At 39.0% G+C, this 14,698-nt stretch overlaps 1 protein-coding gene across 4 annotated transcripts in view; it reads right to left on the bottom strand.

The window, feature by feature from the left end:
• The window catches only part of ATP8B4 (ATPase phospholipid transporting 8B4 (putative)), a 299,618-nt gene that overhangs the window by 168,386 nt on the left and 116,534 nt on the right, over nucleotides 1-14,698 (bottom strand). Inside the window, exon 1 of one of the 4 annotated variants that reach the window (XM_018054184.1) lies at nucleotides 9,279-9,345. The exons of the other annotated variants lie outside the window; for them this stretch is intronic. The gene's annotated coding sequence lies outside the window, so the exon portion shown is untranslated. Of the gene's footprint in view, nucleotides 1-9,278; nucleotides 9,346-14,698 lie in introns of those variants that run through there. 4 annotated transcript variants of the gene reach the window in all.

Genomic DNA, 14,698 nt, shown 5'->3' on the forward strand with positions numbered 1-14,698 from the left:
TTAAGGAGTTCAAGACTGCTTCATACACACAACATGCGCATTCTGAGTCAGGCGCTGCACTGAGTGTTGAAGCTACAAGTAGAATTAGATACAGACTGTGGTTTCAAGAAACCTAGAGACTAGTGGGATATAAATATGGCTCTTCAATAACCCTAATTAAATCATTTTTGCCTTCTAATACCTGAAACATGTGGATATTCTTCCACTCAGCATTGAGGAATACCTGTATTCAGGAGAATGACCTCAGTGTGAGATTATTTGCCATACAGCTGTCATCAAAAGCTAAAAATGGAGAAAATTGATAGGCCATAGAAATTGTCTAATAAAGGATATATTAACTTTCATTCCTCAAGATATTCTCAGCTTTGTCCCCTTACACAGTGAGCTCATCAGAAAACTATATGCCTGGACTGTATTACTCTGGTCCCTCTAGACTTGGCTTCTCAGAATCATGACTTAAAGTCATGCCAAAAGATTTCAATCAGGATTTACTTGTGGTCATGAGTAAAGTATCTCTGCTTTCTGAGATTTCAACCATTATGTCATTCACATCTTTCTCTCAGGACCAGGGTAAATCTTATTGCTTGTAATTACTAGAATACTTCCTTTCATTGGGCTATCGGTTTTGCACCCTAGATAGATCCTTTCATTATGAGGAGAAACAAAGTTCAAGGTAATATTTGAACTTCATGAGAAACAAAGCCTAACGGATTGTTTAAACAAAAACTAGGAAATTTTTTTTAACTTTATTTTACTTACAATACTGTATTGGTTAGGAAATTTTAAAGTAAAGATTCCTTCCTTTAAGGATGACATTCTAGGGACAATCTTGATACTTGAGGAAACAGAATACTATTTAGAATGGACCAGAAGTTGCAGTCAATTTTTTTGAATCCTTACATTTATCAAGAGGAAAATCTCAACCTTAAGTTTATGAAAGACATGATGTAACATACTAGAAAGAGCCTATGTCATGAGAACCAGAAGACACAGACTTGGGCCTAAGTCTGCTACCAACCAGCCATATCACCTGGGCAAGAAGTTCATCAAAACTGGAATTCCCAACTATGATCTACATTAATTGGTTCATGCCAACTCCTCAGAATGCTTCTTTATACAGAATCCTAAGGATTTAAAATGTGATAAACCTATCTGATATTTAAACATGTATTATGATGATACCTATGAATTTTATACAAGTTTATGAATAATTTTATAAACTATAAAATAATATATACCTTAAAGTATTGTGACTACTTTCTTATTACTATAAAGCACCTCATTATAAGAATGGAACATTCCAATTTTTAAGTCTTCAAAAGAGCTATCTATATTTAGGATCTCCACTTCAAGATTGCCCATGCTTCTTTCTCCAATCAGAATTTTGTCTCAATCCCTCCATCTATAACCTCTCTTCATGATGTTAAATCCAAGGATCAGTTCTCAGTCTTCACTATACCCAGCACAGTTAACCATTCCCTACTTCAAACACCTTTTCTTTAAATCCAGAGCACCGTACTCCCTTGGTTTTCTTCCTACTTCATTAGTTACTTCTTCTTAACCCCTTTGCTACTTTTCTCTTCTTCCCATCTTCAGAACTCCTCTCTCTGTTATCTAGAGTCTGGAATCTCACTCTAAGTGGCCAGATGACTCCCTCATATATCTTCAGACTTCTCCCCTAAGGTTTTTCTGCTCAACCTACATCTCTACAGAATAGTTACTATCTCATTAGAACTCTGGTTTTCAAGTCTAGTCAAAAACAAAACATAAAACAATCAATGTCACAACAACATTCTTCTTTCCCAGTTTTTCCTGTCTTGGACCTCACCCAAGAAAACTCCTCCTGATTTCTCTCTTCACACACCTCCATATGGCAGCACTCCTATTGACTCTAACTTCAAAATACATCTCAAAGTGTGGGTATCAGATAATGTTAAATGAGTACTGCTATTTCATTAAGTGTAGTTATGGTATTTTGGCAAAATATATTATAAGTTCTTATCTGTTCAAGAGAAACACTAAAGCAGTATTTACTGACAATGTGGTATGACACATAGGGTTTACTTTCATTAATAAAATATCCCAGATAATAAAAAGTGAGGATGGATACAAAAATAGTAGAAAGTTGATGATGGCTGCAGCTGGGTAATATATTAAAGAGAGTTCACTGTACTGTTCTATTTTGATGTGTTTAAAAATCTATAATAAGATATATTCCACTTATCTTCTATACTACTACCATGAGTTGATGATGCCACCATCATCATCTGTACAACAGTAGAAAACTCACAATTTGTCATTACCATTCTACACTTGCCCTTCTCTGCTGTCCACTATCCACACACCAGCCAGAAAAGTATTTTTGTCCATTATGCAATTCTCCTGCTTAAAACTAGCTTTGCATCACATTTAGTATAAAATTGGAATTTTCCAACATGATCTATAAGAATTGGCTCTTGCCAACCCCTCCTCTTTATCACAATGCCCTAGCTGTAGTAGACATCTTATTGTTAAGTTCACTGACACTTTGGAGCCTTTATACTTACTGTTTTCACCCAGATCTTGGCATGGCTAGGTCCCTCTCAAATCAAACTGCATCTCCCTAAGAGAGCTTGTTTGGTCACCTTGTTTCTTTGGCTTCCAGATTTGAAGGATCCCTTTTATCTTTTTAATTGAATGAAAATCCTTTAAATTCTATAGTGCTTTATAATTTTCAAAAGCTCCACACATATGATTTCATATAATCTGATAATAACCCCCCCTTTTTTAATCCCTTGTCCCTTTATTGCCTCCTCTCCCCTCTCTTCACTGGTAACCACTAGTTTGTTCTATCTGTGAGTCTGGCTTCATTTTATTTTATTTATTAATCTGTTGTATTTTTTAGATTCTACTTATAAGTACATCATAAAGTGTTTGTCTTTCTCTGTCTGATATTTCACTTAGCATAATGCCCTCCAAGTCCAACCATGTTGCTGCAATGGCAAAATTTTATTCTTTTTTATGGCTGAGTATTCCACCGTGTTTGTGTGTACACACATACACACACACACACACATATCACATCTTCCTTCTTCATTCATCTATTGATGGACACTCAGATTGTTTCCATATCTTGGCAATTGTAAACAATACTGCTATGAACATTGGGGTGCATGTATCTTTTCAAATTAGTGTTTTCAGAGGGATTTTTGACTATATACCCAGGAGTAGAATTGCTGGGTCATAAAGTAGTTCTATTTTTAGTTTTTTGAGAAATCCTCATACTGTTTCACAGTGGCTGCTGCTACAGTTTATATTCCCACCATCAGTGTAGAAGGGTTCTCTTTTCTCCACATCCTTGCCAACATTTTTCATTCGTGTTCTTTTTTGGTGATAGCCTTCTGACAGGTGAGAGGTGATTTCTCACTGTGGTTTTGCTTTGCATTTCCCTGATGATTAGAGATGTTGAGCATCTTTTCATGGGCCTGTTTGGCCACACTATTTAAAATCATGTGCCCATCTCTCATCCTACTACTATCTTATTATCCTATTTTGTTTTCTTAGTTGCACTTACAACAACCTGAAACCATATTACTTAGTAATATTTTCTTTATTGTCCATCTTCCCCATTATGTAGTTCACTCCTTAGGATAGGGATTTGTCTGTCCTGCTCATTTCTGCATCCCTAGCAGGTAAAACAGTGCCTGGCATATATAAGGGGCTCAATAAATATTAGTTGAATGAATATTTGAATGGATTAGTCATTTACATAGTTACTCATACTGTGTGCTTAACACATTTAGCTCTAGGGTTGCAGTGAATAATAGTTCCATATGGCTACACCTGTCTGTGGGAAGGCCCTAAAAATATAGTAGAGATGAGCACAAAGTACAGAAAGAGTAAATATAGAATGAATCCTTGCAGGGCAAAGAGTAACAGTTTAGAAAATAAAAATGTTATTCATTTTCCTCAAAGTGTGTACTTCTGAGTTACATTTCTTCACGGCTATAAGGCAAGTGGCACATCCCACAGGGATGCCAACTTCTTTCATAGCTTTACATTTCCAATTTCTTCACTATGACCTATATCATGAATATATGTTGCCAACTGAAAGAGTATGTGGATTCTGCTGAATTCAGCAAATATTGAACACCTACTACATGTAAGGCAGTAGAGAAGCACTGTGCATAAACCCTAAAGAGGCTCCCAGTCAAAGGGGAAGACTAAAATGGACCATAAAGTGCTGTGTTTAACTCTAGCTTGGTGACAGATACATTCTACAGGAATAAAAAGAGGATGCTGATAGTTCTACCTGCCTGAAATAGATACTGAAGGGTTTTCCAGAGATAGTTAACACAGGAGTTGAACCCTAATGGATGAAAAAGGGAGAAAGGAAAGCATAGCATTGCAGGCTGAAGTAAGGCAAGTAGTTCTATGTGATTGTAGATAATGTTAGAAAGACTGGCTGGGAGCTTGACTGGAGTAAGTACTTTGATGGTAAGGACAGAGTAGGGAGTTGCCAAGGAGTTTTTAGCAGAAATATGTTGTGATCTGAGTCGTTTTGTAGAAAGAAAACTGTCAGGAATATATTTGGCTAAGCACAACTCAATCTTGCTTAGAGAAAGTATACATGCACACTACACTAGCAAAGACTCTAAAACAATCTCTCTCTACACCATGTAGGGATGTCATTGTTTCCCACTGGAAAAATTTACTAGAAGACAAAATCTAAAATTTATTCTCAAACAGAACTCAAAAAAATACTGTAGACCAACAAATGGCAGTGAATAGAATTAGACAAATTACTAAAAAGAGAAATGATACAGTTAATAAATACTTGAAAATATAATCATCTTCACTTTCTAGAAAACAACATATTTTTAAAACAACAAGACATCTGTTGTGTATCTGTTATGCAAAACAACTTATGCAATTGGCTTAGATTTTCAAAGTGATAATGCTCAAAGTTCTGATGGTGTTGTGGAAAAACCACTTTGTTCAAATGGGAGGATAAATGGGCACGAACTTCCTAGAAAGCAATTTCACAACATTATTAAGAACCTTTAAAAAGGACAAAGTCTAGATTCCCAAGAAATACAGCCTGGTCAGGAAATACAGACTACCTGGATGGGAGCAGAATTTGGGGGAGAATGGGTACATGGATATGTATGGCTGAGTCCCTTCACTGTTCACCTGAAACTATCATAAGATTGTTAACCAGCTATACCAAAATGCAAAATAAAAGTTTAAAAAAAATAAAGAAAAGAAAGAAATATAACCTAATGAAATAAACATACATATGAAACATTTCAAAAATGCTCTTCCAAGAATTATATAGTAAAACAAAATATTAGAAACAAGTTAATTTCCTAATAGGGGAATGATCAATTATAGCATATCTACTATTTAACTACTAAAAAAAGTTTTCAAATAATTTTTAATGATATAAATGAGTTATATCAAAAGAAAAAAGTAAAATACAAAGCTATTACATGGGCTTTTTTGCATATATACAAAAAACAAAAAATACAAGGAATAATACTTTACTCCAAAAAGTAGAAATTTTGATTTTTCTGCATTATTATATTTTTAATTGATTAATATCAGTCAAAGATTCACTTCTTCCAGGAAGCCTCCTCTGACCTCTAGACTGGGCTAAGTACCCTGTCTTCAGTGTTTATATGACAATTCATGAAAATCCCCATCATTGTCCACATTATACTGAAATTACCTACTTGTTTCCCTCTCTCCCCACAAAATGAAAATTCATGAAACTAGAAATGGCATGTTAATCATCTCTGGCACACTGAAGACACTTAATATTTAGGGAACTAAGACAGACTTAAACATTTCTCTTTGGCTCAGAATAGCTATATGTCTGGTTTTAATAGTGCTGGAACAATAATTCAAGTGGTCCCAATAGGACTGGCTGTTGAGCCCTATCCAGGCCAATAGTGTTAGGTGTAAGCAGGAACTTCAACATTCTACCATGCCACGACTTAGGACAATAACCTGAACTCCCAAACTAATCCACTCTTCCTGGAACCTGTAGGCCTAGCGAAACCCAGCTTCTGGTGAAGGTATACCTAATACATGCACTGCCCCATCCATTACTCCATGGGCCACAGCTCTGGACAACCTTGGAACAGCTGAAGACTTTGGGTTGAGGCTTGGAATATTAAATAGTAGTTCTATTTCTCATATTTTAGAGAAATAGAGGGGTGGGAAAGGCCTTATAATGCAATCCCTTTATCTCTCTCTGGCATTCCTCGAATCTCAAAGTCTCTAAAATTCTCTGACCCCTGGATCTACCTAGATGATCCTTTTTTTTCTCTCTCCAGAGTAGACTCCAGTTTTCTCTATTAAGAAGATGAAAACATTCCATCAGAAAGTTGCCCTTTGAATTACTTTCTGGAAAATATTCTACACTGTATGCTCCACCCAGCTCTTGGATGAAGTTTTTCTGCATCACAGCAATGACACACTGGTCTCACACTCCCCAAGCCCTCTATACTTTCTAGCTATTAGGGGGATTTGGACCTTATGATTTTATTTGTAATCTGCTAATATATATGTGGTAAAGAATCTGCCTGCCAATACAGGAGACACCGGTTCAATCCTAGGTCAGGAAGATTCCCTGGAGAAGGAAATGGCAACCCACTCCAGTATTCTTGCCTGGGAAATCCCATGAACAGAGGAGCTTGGTGGGCTACAGTCAATGGGGTCGCAAAGAGTCAGACATGACTCAGCAACTGAACAACAACAATACATAGGCAAGTATGTGAATAACAATCTTTTCTCTTCTGAACTTCTTTCCTAATCATAAGAGCCACTGCTGGGAACTGTGTTGTCGACTTGGTTAATTAGGAGATTTTTAAGCTAGGGATGGTGGTCAATAATTAGGTATCGTTTGAGTAGGACTAAAATTAGTTCAACATTATCAGTATCAGATTTGAAACTTCATACCAGATTGGCATGAACAAATCTGCATGCCAGTTCTAAGTACTTATGCTGTGATACTTTGCACTAATTTGCATATGCTAGTACAATTTCTACCTTTTTAGACATCTAGTATTTGAAAATGTTCTCTACTTTAAAAGGCCTACATTGAATATTGTTTTCTTATCATTCTTTGTATCTCAATTCCAGTCTTCTTTCTTCTTTACTCCTAGAAGACGAGTGAGAAAAGAGATACAAAGAAGGGACAAAATTTGGAGTGAAGAAAAAAAGAAAACTCTGAAGTGATTCACCAGAATACAATAAAAGGTCCTCACTGATAGTCTACATATAAAAATGAGTGATGGCATCTCTGTGCTTTGGCACCCAAAAGAATTAAGGCCAAAGGCAAAAAAGAAAAGCAAAGGTCTTATGGAATTACTTTCTGTAATGAAGTGTCAAGTGAAAAACAGAGAGTACAACAGAAAACAGGACAGATGCTGAGCAGCACTTCTCCAAGTGGGAAGTGAGGCTGTAGCATGTTAGTTACCTGAGGGGGAGCAAATAGAGGAAGCCAGGTCCCTTTTTCTATTTATTATTTTTCTTGCTCTTATAAGAAAATTAGGTTCTATTATTTAAAAAAAAAATAATAACCTATTTTTAGTACCCAAGTTTCAGAAGAAAATAGCAAGTGAAAGAAGGCAAATCTCCAGTAAAGCCATGGACCTAATAACTTCCATAGCTGTGACCCCAAAACCTATTTCTAATAAAGCAAGTGTTGGCCGAGCTGAAGCCTCAAGGGGATTAAGTTTGGATGCTCCAGGCCCTGCTGACAGAGACAGTAAACAGACTATATGGTAGAGGTCAGTAACTTCCAACACATATCTAATAACTGAGTCTAGAAAGAGAAAAAAAAAATCCCTAAGCTTTCCCCTTTTGGCAGAAAGCTTTACTTTTCTACATTTTAAAACGATTTACAGTTCATATGGTTTCCAGACCTGCTCTCCAGAAGCAAGGGCACAGTTCCCTGCCTGGGTCTCTCAGCTCTCCACATGTGATTTATCAGGCAGCCATCCAGATGAATATTTGATTTGAAAATGAAGCCTTAAATTTAGCAGTGTGAAGGGGGAAAGTGTGCCTGAATGCAAATGTCTGGAAAAGGGCAAGGTAACCAGACAAGGCAAACTGGGTTAACAGGATTCATTAGCAGGCAATTCACAAAGTCCTGCTGGAGGGCAACATCAGATGCAGACACAAGGAAACCCATCTCCACATCCTCATCCCCAGTGTTGAGAGCCGCCCGGGCTCCCACATTTTTGTTTTCTGACATGCTGTAACCTGGGGAGAGCTGAGAAGTAAACAGTAAGCATTGCTTCAAATGCTTCCTAGAGCTCTGCTAATTCAGAAATGAAGCCCAGATGGACCGAATCTTCTCCCTTTCTTTAATGTCAAGCACTGTCTCAGGCACCTTAATGTGCAGCAACATCAGGGAGACTGCAAATAACACAAGGCATTTGAGTTAAAGATGGGTCTGACATCCAATGACCCCACAGCAGACACCATTCTCCAGTGGCAATGACAGCAGACAATGATGTGCATAGAATACGCAATCTGTGGATACCCCACTTTCCCATATTAGTTGCAGGGAAGAAGAAGGATAGGGAATACTAAAAAGATATTCTGATCTTGTCTCAAAGTGAGCTGTTTAATTTAAATGCATTTAATTCATCCATCACATAATGATTGAGTCTCAACTCCATGCAGGATGCTGCTCAGTCAGGTGACGGAAACACAGAGACTGTCTCAGCCTCCAGTAACTTAAAGTGACATGACAGACAAGCAGAGCAGGAAAACTCCCTTCTCCCACATCTATCATGACCCCCTTCCACTGGCTTTTCCTCCATGCAACAAACATACACTTTTCCAAAAGCAAATCCTTCCACATATTCTCTCTGTTTTTAGGAAAACATTCAAACTCTCAGTGAGGTCTTCAAGGCCCTTCAGGCTCTGACTTTGGACCATTTTTCCAGCCTTGCTTCACACTGCTTTTCTCTCAGTCTTGCCCTTTGTGCTTCTGCCATAATCACATTCTCCTTTCCACCACAGGGTTTGTACATGCTGCTCCCTCTGTCTGTAATTCTCCTTCTCATTCCATCATCCCACCCCTCATCTAATTAATTCCTAATTAGATAAGCTCTAAGCTTGTCATAAGCTCTCAGCTTAAATTTACTACTCTTGCAAAGAACCGTTTTCTAAGCTTCCTTACCTCTGTCCACTTCCCCTACCACACATACCCAAAAAAACCCATTCTTCAGAATCATAATTTCCCTCAGCAGTACCCGCCTTGGCTCATAATTACATACCACTTAGTGTGACTGCAGTGGTTCTCCCTTATCTGTGGTTCTAGTTTCTGCAGTTTTAGTTGCTTGTGGCCAGCTACAGTCTGAAAACATCAAATGGAAAACTTCAGAAATAACTCATAAGCTTTAAATCATGCACTAAGTAGCATGAAGAAATCTTGCTCTGTCCTGCTCCATCCTACCTGGGACATCAACCAGGCCTTAGTTCAGTGTATCCCACCCTTTAGTCACTTAGTAGCCACCTAGGTTATCAGATCACTGTCACATCATTGCAGTGCTTGTGTTCAAGTAATCCTTACTTTACTTAATAATGGTTCCTAATTTGGGGGGGCTCCAAAATCACTGCAGATGGTGACTGCAGCCATGAATTAAAAGACACTTACTCCTTGGAAGGAAAGTTATGACCAACCTAGATAGCATATTGAAAAGCAGAGATATTACTTTGCCAACAAAGGTCTGTCTAGTCAAGGCTATGGTTTTTCCAGTGGTCACGTATGGATGTGAGAGTTGGACTGTGAAGAAAGCTGAGTGCCGAAGAATTGATGCTTTTGAACTGTGGTGCTGGAGAAGACTCTTGAGAGTCCCTTGGACTGCAAGAAGATCCAACCAGTCCATTCTAAAGGTGTTCTTTGGAAGGAATAATGTTAAAGCTGAAACTCCAGTACTTTGGCCACCTCATGCGAAGAGGTGACTCACTGGAAAAGACTCTGATATTGGGCGGGATTGGGGACAGGAGGAACAGGGAACAACAGAGGATGAAATGGCTGGATGGCATCACTGACCTGATGGACATGAGTTTGAGTGAGCTCCGGGAGATGGTGATGGACAGGGAGGCCTGGCGTGCTGCGATTCATGGGGTTGCAGAGTCGGACACGACTGAGAGACTGAACTGAACTGAACTGAAGCATGGGAATAGTGATGCTGGCAATTCAGACATTTTCTTACTGTGCCTAGTTTTAAAACTTTATCATACTATGTATGTATAGGAAAAAACATCGGAGAAGGCAATGGTTCCCCACTCCAGTATTCTTGCCTGGAAAATCCCATGGATGGAGGAGCCTGGTGGGCTGCAGTCCATGGGGTAGCAAAGAGTCGGACAGAACTGAGCGACTTCACTTTCACTTTTCACTTTCATGCATTGGAGAAGGAAATGGCAACCCACTCCAGTGTTCTTGCCTGGAGAATCCCAGGGACGGGGGAGCCTGGTGGGCTACCGTCTATGGGCAACTGTCCATGATTTCAGGCATCCATGGGGGAGAGAAGGTGGTCTTGGATAAGGGGAGACTACTGTATTTTATTGGGCTTCCCTCATAGCTCAGTCAGTAAAGAATCTGCCTGCAATTCAGGAGACCTGGGTTCGATTCCTGGATCAGGAAGATCCCCTGGAGAAGGAAATGGCAATCCACTCCAGCATTCTTACCTGGTGAATCCCATGGACAGAGGAGCCTGGCAGCCTACAGTCTATGGGATCCAAGAGTCAGACACGACTTAGCAACTAAACCAGTATTTTACTAAGTACTTAATTATTTAACAGTCTTTTATTAAGTCCACCCTTCCCACTAGATACTGTCTTTATGGTTGCAGAGACCATGTCTATTGGGGTTCACTGAATTTCTGGTACGTAACTGATGTAATAAGCATCAAAAATACAATTAAATCAAATGTAAGAAGACCATCATGACACTATGTGCTGTGATAGAGACAAGCAGGATTTTGGAGTGTCTGGTCAAGGCATTAACCCTAGGAACATCATGCTCTGAACTGTTTTCTGACACTTTCTGCTACACTTTCTCCCATTTGGAATACAACATCCTCATTGTTGGAAGATGCTATGGTTAAAATCCCTTTCTTCTTTCCCTAATATATTCTGTAACTTACTCTCATAACTAACTTTCCTCTCCCATCATCATCTTCTATTATTCATTACCATTATATTCATCCTTACATTTCCAGTATCCCGTTTTGTATTAAGGCTTTTTGTACTGACTTCACTTCTTAAGATCTTCACCATCACCACAAAGGTGAAGAGAATCACAGAGCCTTAGTTCTAAGGGCTGGAAATGACCTTGAATATCTGGCCCAATGGTACTCAAACTTCAACATGCATAAGAATCCCACAAGGTGCAAACAGAGTCCTCTCCCAGACTCACAGATTTTGATTCAGGAGGTCTGGGAAAAGCAGTCCTCAGACCTCACTGAGAGAAGCACTTGTATGTTCCAGAAATGCTTGTGCTGGCCCCTCAGAGGCCACCACAGAGAGTAAGATGGCAGCTGAGGACCCCAGATGTACTTGTATACATTCTATACATTGGACTTCTATATAAGATTTCATTTGAAAGGGATCTGCTGATTGGAAAAAGTTTTTAAATCACTGATATCCACTCCCTTGTTTTATAGATGAGAAAATTGAAGCCCTTGGTCCTTAGTCACACAGCAAATTAGTGACAAAGCAGAAATAAGACATCAGCTTCCTAACACTACACTGGGTGGGCTTTCCCTAATAACCACACTCCTGTGCCATTCAATACTCCTATAATGAGATGTCTATACATGACAATGACGGTCATAGATGGGCCACATTTCACCAAGCAGGTAGTTTTAAACATGAGAGAATGGATTTATGCTAATTCATCTATCTGTATTTTTCATCCAGCATGTTCTCAGGCTCCAGGTGCTAGTCACCTTTATGACCTGTGCATGCTCAGGCATTCAGTCAGTCGTGTCTGACTGCAAACGTATGGACTGTAGCCTGCCAGGCGCCACTGTGCATGGGATTTTCCAGGCAAGAATATTGGAATGGATTGCCGTTTCCTCCTCCAGGGTATCTTCCCAACCCAAGGATCAAATTCACATCTCTTACATCTCCTACATTGGCAGGCAGATTCTTTACCACTTAGCCACCTGGCAAGCCCTTTATGACCTGGACCCTTCCCTAATTCTCTTCTGTCTCCCTCCCCTCTCATCCCCTCCCCTCATTCAATTAGCTCTCCAATGGATGATCTTTGTTAGAAGACAATTTTTCCATGATTTATCCTGAGACAATGGTATCTCTGCTACTAGCCTCCCAAAACTTGGGTTAAGATCCTCCCATGTGTGTTCTCCAGCTCTGTGGCCATTGCTGAGTTTTCCAAATTTACTGGCATACTGAGTGAAACACTTTCACAACATCATCTTTTAGGATTTTAAATAGCTCAGTTGGAATTCCATCACCTCCACTAGTTTTGATCGTAATAATGCTTCCTAAGGCCCACTTGATTTCACATTCCAGGATGTCTGGCAATAAGTGAGTGACCACACCATCATGATTATCCAGGTCACTAAGAACTTATTGTACAATTCTTCTCTGTATTCTTGCCACCTCTTAATGTCTTCTGCTTCTGTTAGGTCCATACCATTTCTGTCCTTTATTGTGTGCATCTTGCATGAAATGTTCCCTTGGTATCTCTAATTTTCTTGAAGAGATCTCTAGTCTTTCCCATTCTGTTATTTTTCCTCTGTTTCTTTGCACTGATCACTGAGGAAGACTTTCTTATATCTCCTTGTTATTCTTTGGAACTCTACATTTAAATGAGGTTTTTTTTTTCCTTTTGTCCTTTGCCTTTAGCTTCTCTTCTTTTCTCAGCTATTTGTAAAGCCTCTTCAGACAACCATTTTGCCTTTTTGCATTTCTTTTTCTTGGGCATGGTCTTGATCCCTGCCTCCTGTACAATGTCATGAACCTCCAAGCATAGTTCTTCAAGTTAAAATCCCTTTCCCTAATATAATATATATTTCCCTAATATATTCTGTAACTTACTCTCATATCTAACTTTCCTACTCTATCAGATATAATCCCTTGAATCTATTTGTCAATTCCACTGTATAATCGTAAGGGATTTGATTTAGGTCATACCTGAATGGTCTAGTGGTTTCCCTACTTTCTTCAATTTAAGTCTGAATTTGGCAACAAGGAGTTCATGATCTGAGCCACAGTCAGCTCCCGGTCTTGCTTTTGCTGACTGTACAGAGCTTCTCCATCTTTGGCTGCAAAGAATATAATCAATCTGATTTTGGTACTGACCATCTGGTGATGTCCATGTGTAGAGTCTTCTCTTGCATTGTTGGAAGAGGGTGTCTGCTATGACCAGTGAATTCTCTTGGCAAAACTCTGTTAGCCTTTGACCTGCTTTGTGACAGAAGAACTATATAAAAAAGATCTTCATGACCTAGATAACCACGATGGTGTGATCATTTACCTAAAGCCAGACATCCTAGAATGCGAAGTCCAGTGGGCCTCAGGAAGCATCACTACGAACAAAGCTAGTGGAAGTGATGGAATTCCAGTTGAGCTATTTCAAATCCTGAAAGATGATGCCATGAAAGTGTTGCAGTCAATATGCCAGCAAATTTGGAAAACTCATCTGCGGCCACAAGACTGAAAAAGGTCAGTTTTCATTCCAATCCCAAAGAAAGGCAATGCCAAAGAATGGCAATGCCAAAGAATGTTCAAACTACCACACAATTGCACTCATCGCACAGGCTAGCAAAGTGATGCTCAAAATTCTCCAAGCCAGGCTTCAACAGTACATGAACTGTTAACTTCCACATGTTCAATGTGAATTTTGAAATGTCAGAGGAACCAGAGATCAAATTGTGAACATCTGTTGGGTCATCAAAAAAGCACGAGAGTTCCAGAAAAACAACTACTTCTATTTTATTGATTACAAGCATTTGACTGTGTGGATCACAACAAGCTGTGGAAAATTCTGAAAGAGATGGGAATACCAGACCACCTGACCTGCCTCCTGAGAAATCTGTATGCAGGTCAAGAAGAAATAGTTAGAACTGGACATGGAACAACAGACTGATTCCAAATCGGGAAAGGAATATGTCAAGGCTGTATATTGTCACGCTGCTTATTTATTTTATATGCAGAGTACATCATGAGAAATGCCGAGCTAGTTGAAGCACAAGCTGGAATCAAGATTGCTGCGAGAAATATCAATAACCTCAGATATGCAGATGACACCACTCTGATGACAGAAAGTGAAGAACTAAAGAGTTCTTTGATGAAAGTAAAAGAGGAGAGTGAAAAAGTTGGCTTAAAATTCAACATTCAAAAAACTAAGATCATGACATCCAGTCCCATCACTTCATGGCAAATAGATGAGGAAACAATGGAAACAGTGAGAGACTATTTTCTTGGGCTCCAAAATCACTGCAGATGCTGACTGCTGCCATGAAATTAAAAGACACTTGCTCCTTGGAAAAAAAGTTATGACCAACCTAGACAGCATATTAAAAAACAGAGACATTACTTTGCCAAAAAAGGTCCATCTAGTCAAAGGTATTACTTTTCCTATAGTCATGTACGAATCTGAGAGTTAGACTATAAAGAAAGCTGAGCGCAGAAGAATTTATGCTTTTGAACTGTGGTGTTAGAG

This window comes from Capra hircus, chromosome 10 (assembly GCF_001704415.2).
Source record: "Capra hircus breed San Clemente chromosome 10, ASM170441v1, whole genome shotgun sequence".
In the NCBI taxonomy this organism is placed as follows: domain Eukaryota; kingdom Metazoa; phylum Chordata; class Mammalia; order Artiodactyla; family Bovidae; genus Capra; species Capra hircus.